General features: G+C 39.6%; 1 long non-coding RNA gene across 1 annotated transcript; it reads right to left on the reverse strand.

Annotated features, from left to right (window-relative positions):
* Positions 1-2,520: 2,520 nt before the first annotated feature.
* On the reverse strand, positions 2,521-7,907 carry LOC106149599. Its single transcript, XR_001235881.1, has 3 exons — positions 7,845-7,907; positions 6,414-6,591; positions 2,521-2,559 (listed from the first exon to the last, which is right to left on the reverse strand). It is a non-coding gene; the product is annotated as an uncharacterized LOC106149599 (long non-coding RNA).
* Positions 7,908-8,842: the final 935 nt, after the last annotated feature.

Here is an 8,842-nt window from a genome sequence, read left to right on the forward strand (position 1 = left end):
CCTCTCTTTTCTCTCTCTCTCTCTCTCTCTCTCTCTCTCTCTCTCTCTCCCCTTTTCAGTCTCAGATCACAGGCAATATTTGTGGCAACAGTGGTGGTGGTAAGGTCTTGTTAGGAACTAAATCTCTGCAGGAGGAGAATCATTCAATCTGGCCAGAGAGGCAGCGATCACAAGAGTGTGCGGCAGATCTCTATTCCTGTTTTCCCATCTCTGTCCTCCTGCCACTTGACTCCGGACACAGAACTGGTCACAGCAAGCATGTGGCAGAGGAGGAAGACAAAAGCCCCAGCTTGCAGTTTGGTGGGCTAGAAAGTGAGGTTCCAAGAACTAGACAATGTCGGGGAAGCTAGGGACAGAGGGGAGCTAAAAGAGGAATCGCATAAACCTATGATTAGACTCCTGTGCTCATCTCCAGGCTGGACATATGTGGATATGTGAATCCTACTGTACATGCACAGCATGTGCTATGAGAGCTAGAACTCCAGGCCCAGGACTGGTCACTGTTGGCACGATGTATGGACTAATCTGAGTAACACCACACTTTGGAAACAGAGCTGATATTGGAACCACAGTCTAAGAGGCAAACTAAAACTTGTAAAAGCAATATAACCTGGCTGGTTATCTGCTTTAGAAAAAAATCAACATTCTTTTTAGGATTTTTAAAAACCAAACCTAGAATCTCATATCATTGTATTTTAAAATGTCCAGAACATAATACAAAGTTAGCTAGCCTATGCAGAACCTTGAAAGTCTCAACTGACAAGGGAAGAGATAATCAGTAGAAGCCAGCAGATGCCAGAGAAGGTACAGGTATTAGAATTATCAGACAAAGATGTTTTTGGTGGTACTGATAATTGAACCCAGGACCTGGGCTGGGGGTATAGCTCAGGGGTGCAATGCTTGCCTGGCAAGTGCAAGGTCTTGAGCTTGATTGCTGGTACAAAAAAAGAAAAGAGTAGGGAACCCAGGACCTCTGCACTGAGCTACATTCCCAGCCTCCCTGCCCCTCCCCCTTGAGACAAATTACTCAGTTGGGCTTGAACTTGCAATCCTCCTGTGTCAGCCTCCCAGAGTGCTGGAATTACAGGTATGCACCACCACACTCAGCTCAGATGAAGATTTTTTAAAAGCAGTTATTATAACCATGCTCCATGAATTAAAGGCAAACACTCTTGAAACAAATGGAAAGATAGAAAGTTTCAGTAAAAAGAACAAAAAATGGAAGTTATAAAGACAAACGAAATGGAAATTTTAGAATTTGGTTAATACACTAACAATTTTAAAATTAACTGAGTGGAAATGAATTTAAAGATAGATCAACAGAAATGATCTAATCTGAACGACAGTGAAAACATACTGGGGAGAAAAATTTCAAGATTGATAGCCCCAGAGACCTGTGGAAAAATATCAAAATATTTACTATTTGTGTAATTAGATTTCAGAAGGAATGGAGAAAAAAATGTCCGACGGGGAAATGCATTTTAAGCAATGATGATAGAAAAATCACAGTTTAAAAAGACATGAACAAACTATAAACTCAATGAATCTCAAGCATAATAAAATCAAAAGAATCTATACATCACAATGAAATCAATGAAAGCTAAAAATAGTGAAATTCTTGAAAGCAAGCAAGAACAAACGACTCACTTCATATAGGGAAACTGATTTGAATGACCATACGTTTCTCATCAGAAACCACAGAAGCTGACAGGCAGTATAATAGCATATTTAACATGCTAAAAGAAAGAGCTGTCAATTCAGATTCTATATCCAGTGCTGAAAGAAAAGAACTGTCAACTCAGAATTCCATGTAAAGTGAAAATATCCTTTAGACGTGAAGATGAAAGAAAGATGTTTCCAGATAGAGGAAAAATATGAGAATTTATTGCTACCAGATCTCTTCTATCAGGAATGATAAAGGAGATTCTTCGGGGTAAGAGAATTTATATCAGAGGGAAACTTGTAACATTAGTAAGAAGTAAGAGCAACCAAAATGGCAAATATCTGGGAAAATATAATAGAATTTAGGTTCATTAAAATATGTGTGATAGTTGAGAATAAAATTATAAGACTTATGATATTCTGATGTAGTTTTCCACGTATAGAGATGTAATATTATTGTAACTATGCAAAGTAAGGCTGCTAATGGTAATTATATAGTGATAAATTTTCTATACTTCACCTGAACTTACCAAATAAAATTCCTTATTGGTTGTGAAAAGGAAAGAATACATACTTGAATTACTAAGAGAGCCTGATTTTTTTTCAAAGATAAGGACAAATACTCATAAAAGTTAGAATAAAAAATATTCACATAGCTAAATTTTATTGGCAGAGAAAGGTTTGAGAAAGTTTGATCTGATTAGACAGGGATTATAGGCTTATAGGTGTATGGTTTTGAAACACAAAAGTCCAGTGTTTTCTTTTTTTTTTTTTGGTTTTTCTCTGGTACCGGGAACCGAACTCACGACCTTGCGCTTGCCAGGCAGGCGCGTTTGCCGTTCAGCTAAATCCCCAGCCCCAAAGTCCAGTGTTTTCTTTCCATCTGGAAAATGTTTTCTAGACAAGAGAAAAATTTGAAAAACATAAAGTAGATAATACATGGCAATGTACATACAATTTTTATATAACAAAAACAATTCAAATAATTACATTAGTTATCACTTGCTATATAACAAACTAGCACAAACTTAGCTTTCAACAACATGAATTTATCATTTCACAGTTCTGGCCAGGAATCTTAGCACGGGTTTGTTGGGTTTTCTGGTACAGGGTCTCTCTGAAAGCTACAATCAAGATGTTGGCCAGGGCTGGGGTCACATCTGTAGGCTTGACTGGGGAAGGATCCAGTTCTAAGTTTGGGTTTCAGGACAATTTAGTTTCTCTGGGGCTCTTAGACCAAGGGTCTCAGTACTTAGGTGGCTATGAACTGGAGGCTGTCCTTGTTCATGACATCTGAGCTTCTCCAACGCGACAACTTGCTTTGATGGATATTACAGTGTTAAGTAACTTCACTTAGGAAGTGACACCCCAACTCCTCTGCCATCTTCTATTGGTTAGAACAATTCATGGGACCTTTCCACACTAAGAAGAGATTTTAAAAGAACATAGATTCCAGGAGAATTCTATTTTAGAATCTGGCCACCAGACCTAACAGTTAAACACATACATTAAAAGAATTTTTTAAAAAATGACATAGCTACCTACTGCCTAAAAGAAAGTCACTTTCATATAATGATATACGTATGTTCAAAACTTTTAAAAAATAAAGAACATTTTAAAACAGATCAAAAGAACTGACCAAAAGTAGTACTAGCTTAATATTAGGCTTCAGAAAAGATTATAGGGATAAAGAGGAGACACTGTATAATGATAAAAAAGAGTGAGCTCATAGAGCAGGAGAGAACAATCCTAAATGTGTATGTATCCCACAACAGACTTTAAGAACACAAAAACTGTTAGACTTGAATAACACACAATTATTGTTGAAGACTTCAAAACTTCTCTTTCAATAATTGATTGTATAAATACACAGAAAGTCAGCAAAAATATAGAGCCAGCTGAATCTAACATTTATAGACCATCCAGTTTAACAGCAGCACACACATCTCTTTGAAGTGTACATGAAAATGTGGGGGCTTTCAATGCATAAAATCCTCTTCCCCAGCCAGCTACGAGGCAAGTCTTGGGGCAGAGCAGCTCTAAGGTGCCTGTCAGACCATGAAAAGGCAGTTCTCATTTTAACTTAATTGCAACAAATTTAAACCACTGGGAACAAATTTTATTGGCAGAGAAAGGTTTGAGAAAGTTTGATCTGATTAGACAGGGATTATAGGCTTATAGGTGTATGGTTTTGAAACACAAAAGTCCAATGTTTTCTTTCCGTCTGGAAAATATTTTTCCTTAAAAATGTGGTTCATATGAATTACCTTTCTACTTCAGTTTTTACCATGAATTGCGTTATAATTGAACTTGACTTCTCAGTCTCCACATCTTTCCTGGCTACTTCTGTACTGGTTTGGCATTTGAATAAATAAAGCAATGATTATATATCAGTTTAGGGGACTCCTGGGAAATCAACACAATTGTGAATTCACTTTTACACCCTTCACTTGCCAGGAAACCTGCAACTATGTAAAAGTAATGAGCCAGGCGTGGTGGAGCATGACTGTAATCCGAGCACTCGGGAGGCTGAGGCAGGAGGATCTTTGCAGGTTTGAGGCCAGCCTGGGCTACAAAGTGAGCTTAAGGCCAGCCTGAACTATATAGCGAGACCCTGTCTCAAAAAGACAAAAAAAAAAAAAAAAAAAAAAAAAAAGTGATGAATGTCCCTATATCAAATGATGATTTCGTTCAGAAAGTCTTTGAATAAAAAATGGAAAGGATTTTTATTGGAAAGTAATATTCTGATTTATAGAAGGACTGTTCAGCAATTCATGTAGTAAAAATATTTACCATGAAAGTAACACTGCCTGGTGAGCCAGTGCCATAGATTTGGAGGAATCATTTCTCTTTGGAAATGTGTCCTATTGTGGATCTGGCTCCTTAGGATTTACTTTTGATGAAATAATTCAAGTGTCTTATCTCCATTTAAAAAAACATGTCTCCAAAAATATCTTTGTGAGCAGGTTAGGGCATGGACATCAACTTCACTTCCACCAGGGAAGCTCATCTCTAATAGCTGGTGGAAAAATTTTTTTAGCATCTTTCACCAAATTGATTATGACCTGAGAGTAAACAGTGTAAGGAATAATTTCAGTGTCAAGTGACCTATAAATCAATGAATATTACAAATTGTGTGCAGAATCAGTAAATAGCTTATTTTTGTAACTAGATACCATAATCATAAGTGAAATAAATAGGACCAACATGTGTAAACATCATATTGTCTCCTTGGTGTAGGAACCTGTGTGGTGTAGGAAAATATATATACATATCTATATATAAAGATAGATATAGGTATATAGAAGAATAGCTGGGATAACTGTACTGCTGATGGTATATTGAAAGGAACAGTTAATGCTTAAAAGTTTTTATATTGTGACCAATTTTGCATGCTTATATCTGGTAATCTGAGCAACTGATTTGAAGACAACAATATGCAATGGAAGAACCGTTGGTGAATTCCTACCATCTTGCCTAGTGAAACTCTGTATTATCTGTAACGTTTTATTTAATAATTTTTTTTTATTCTCCTTAATGGTTTGATCAGTCTTGCATTCTTACATCTGGTAATCTGAGCAATGTAGTTGAAGATAACTATGTGTAGTATAACAACCACTGCTAATTCCTATCATGTTGTTTTGAAATCCTGTATCACTTTTAATGTTCTTGCTTTGTTTGGTTTATGTCTGTGATGTTGGTATGGTGCTATTGTTTCTTTTTTTCTACTCTCTTTAAAATAAAAAATAGCTTATTTTTGCACTTGGTCTTAGCCAAAAGGCCAAGAAGCGATCAAAAAAATAGCTTATTTTTTGATTTTCAAAAAAATATACACAGTCAGCCCCTTCAAATGCATAGCTTCTGCGCTTGCAGATTTGGTCAACTGGAGATTGAAAATATTCTGGAAAAAAATTGCAACTGTACTCAACATTTTCATCATTATTTCCTAAACAGCGCACTGTAGTAACTATTTACATGGTATTAGTAGCTATAAGACATATATGATTTAAAGTATATGCAAAAACCAGGGTTGAGGATACACACCCATAATACCAGTGCTCTGGGAGGCTGAGGCAAGAGGATCACAAGTTTGAGCCCAGCTTGGGAAACCTTGTGACTTAGTGAGACCCTGTCTCAAAATAAAAAAATAAAAAGTGGTCTGAGGATGTAGCTCAGGGCAAAAGACCTAGGTTCGATCCCCAGTACTGCCAAAAAATGTGTGTGGGAGCACAGTCATAGGTTATATGTAAATATGGCACAATATTACACAAGAGACTTGAACATCAAGGAGTTTGTTCTTTTTAGAGGGTTCTGGAACTAGTCCCCACAAATACAGAGGAGCAGTAGTATCTTTTAATGATCTATGAAAGTAAAATGTGAATTATAAGATATAGAGCAAAGCCAGGGTATAGAGTATATGCCTACCATGCATATAGTCCTGAGTTCAAATCCCAAATATAAATGCTAGCGGAAGGTATAACACATCTATGATGTATCCATCTTTTTTCGCTAAATAAATAGTTAATAACATATTTATGTATCCATCTGGCAAGGCTGTCAGATCCATTTGGTTTAAACTGGTCAACTGGTTTTAATGAACAAGGCTGGTAAAGCTAATGAAATTAGAGCTGATTTGATCTTGCTTAAACTAGCCTATGTTGACAACTGTGACTTAAACTGGTTTGGTTAGAATTTGTTTGCTTTGGTAAGAATCATTCTACACCATTTTCCTGTAATAAAAACAGTCTTACCTGGCTTCATTTGGTTTCTTTCTCCTGAACTGCCGTGATTCTGCCCACTTGCTCTAATCCAGTAAGAACAAGTTGGATGCATGTCTATCTGGTCCCCATCAGTATGTTCTTCTCTGAATTTGATTTGTTTCCATTTGGAACTGTTCCATCCTGTTTGAGCTGGATTTCTCCATTCAACCTAGGAAGATTGGATTTGACCTGATTAGAACCCAGTCAAACTCGTTTTAATCAACTTGGAATCAGTTGCTTCTACAGAGCATCTGTTGCTCTCCGTTCAAATGTGACCTCCATGCTCCACTGAGCCAGCTGTGGACCCCTAACTCAGATTAGTTCAGTTAGAACTCTTTGGTCTGGTCTGAAACAAACCAGAGGGGTGGTAGGAGCCTGGTAACACTTTGTTAGAGAGTAGAAGGAGTGAGAGAGAAAATGGAAGGTGTTGCATCTGTACTTGTCAAAATCCGGATTGAAGCAGTAACTCAGGGCCAAGAGATGACTTTTTGTTTGTCCACTTTTAAATATGGATGAAGAACCCTGATGAGATAGGAGAGCATAGCATTAGACGGGCTGCGCTGGAAACAAAGGTATATTGTGATTACATTGAGAGATTATATGGATGTGCTCATGGTTAGATTAAATATCAAATGAACAAAATATGTTTACCATAGAAATGGAACTTTAAACAATTTATGCAGCTGATTACATTCTTTGGACAATTCTATCAAATTTCCAAGAGTTGGTCCTCCTCCCCAAGACTCTTGGAGAGCAGAGCGCACCTGTTCCTGTCCCTTTCACATCTCCCTTGTCTTTCTGGAAGGATGGAGCTGGGAGGGAAGCTCTGGCCAGCCAAGGGCAGACAAGGTTCAGAACCTCACGATGACCCCAGTGAGGAGGATAGCAAAATACTTCATGCTCCAGGCCGTGTCTAGCCACAGCCTCTTCCTCATTTCCCGCCACCATGGAGCAAGTGTCAGGGCTGTGGTGAAGGTCAGGCATCATCACCAGCCCCCTCAGTACATTGATCCTCGCGTTAGAGTGACCACGTATGTCCCTCTGTGTTGTACCCCTGTGTGCAAGACAGTTGTGGTCTAGAGCTGATGTCCCAGTGTCAAAATGGTTCCCTTCCCTAATGTTCTCCAGTTCTAATTTGGCAATGAACCCACTTAAGGCCCTGGCTTCTTCCTCTGTTTCTCTCCTTTTCCACAGAAATCTTACTTATCCCCATAGCTTAATAACACTTCTCTGTGAAGATGCCTTCAGAATTTCATCTCCTTTTTCTGAGTCCACCTGGACATTAAGACAATGATCTTCTAAGTACGGAGCCCATGGAAATGATGCATGACCATTTACATCATCCAGTCTCGCACCCAGACAAGGTTACCTGAGATTTATGGAACCCATTCCTGACACTAGGGAAAGACAGTGAATAGTTACCCTGTGTTGCAAAATAAAGGAAATTCACGCAGATTGCCAGGGTTCCTGTGGAAAGGATCCAGGAACCATTTCCAGGTGTGTGTTTCTTTAAGAAAACATTGTGCAGCTGAGTAGAACACACTGCGCGTGGTGCCATTGGCTGTGGGCGTTGCCATGGCAGATGGGCCGTGTTAGTGAATAGCAAAGGAAGGAGTCATGGGAAACACAACATGAACGGGCAGAATGCATACTGCACAGCTCTCCCGGGAAAGCCATCGTCAGGCGACTGACACATTTCCAGAGTGTGGCGTTGAAAAGACCAACTGTCTGGCTGCAGAGCGGCAGCCAGCTGGGCTGGCAGAGAAGAAAAGCTCTGTCCTGGGATCATGGAGCAAATCATATGTCTGCTGGACTCTGGAACTCCTGCTAGAGGCTGCTTTGGTCCAACCTCAGCCCTTGCCTTGTAGATTCTTTGGGAGCCTGAGCAGTACAGCTATCTGGGGATTTCAGCATCCGGGGTTTAAAGGTGATAGGTCATCCAGGCGGACACACCAGGCCCTAAACACGGACAGCTCATCCAGAGACGGAACTCAGGCTGATTCATAAACTTCACCTGCGAGAAGAGGGATGCAGTCCCATGGGAGATTCTGCACCCCGTGTATGAGCTCCCCTGGGAGAAGGACTCCCCCGCCCCTGCCCCCTGCTGCATCTATCTTTCTGATTAGGAAATATGAGCCCGACTGCAGGGACGAAATGATCGTGAGGTCATTTATCGGAATAACAAATGTCAAAAGAGAAGCTAGGAGTGATGGCACACACGGTAATCCCAGCACTCAGAATGCTGAGGCAGGATTAGCCAAATTCAAGGCCAGCCTAGTGAGTTCAAGGTGAGCCGAGGCTACATACCAAGACCCTGTCTCAAAACCCAAACAAAAAGTCTAAAGGGAAAATGAAGTCGTGTGAGTGGAGCACCCCCTCCCACCCCTGTGGGAGGGCTCTCTCTACTCCCTCCCACATTA

The sequence above is a fragment of the Chinchilla lanigera genome, unplaced genomic scaffold (genome assembly GCF_000276665.1).
Source record: "Chinchilla lanigera isolate Chin_1 unplaced genomic scaffold, ChiLan1.0 scaffold00049, whole genome shotgun sequence".
Taxonomy (NCBI): Eukaryota; Metazoa; Chordata; class Mammalia; order Rodentia; family Chinchillidae; genus Chinchilla; species Chinchilla lanigera.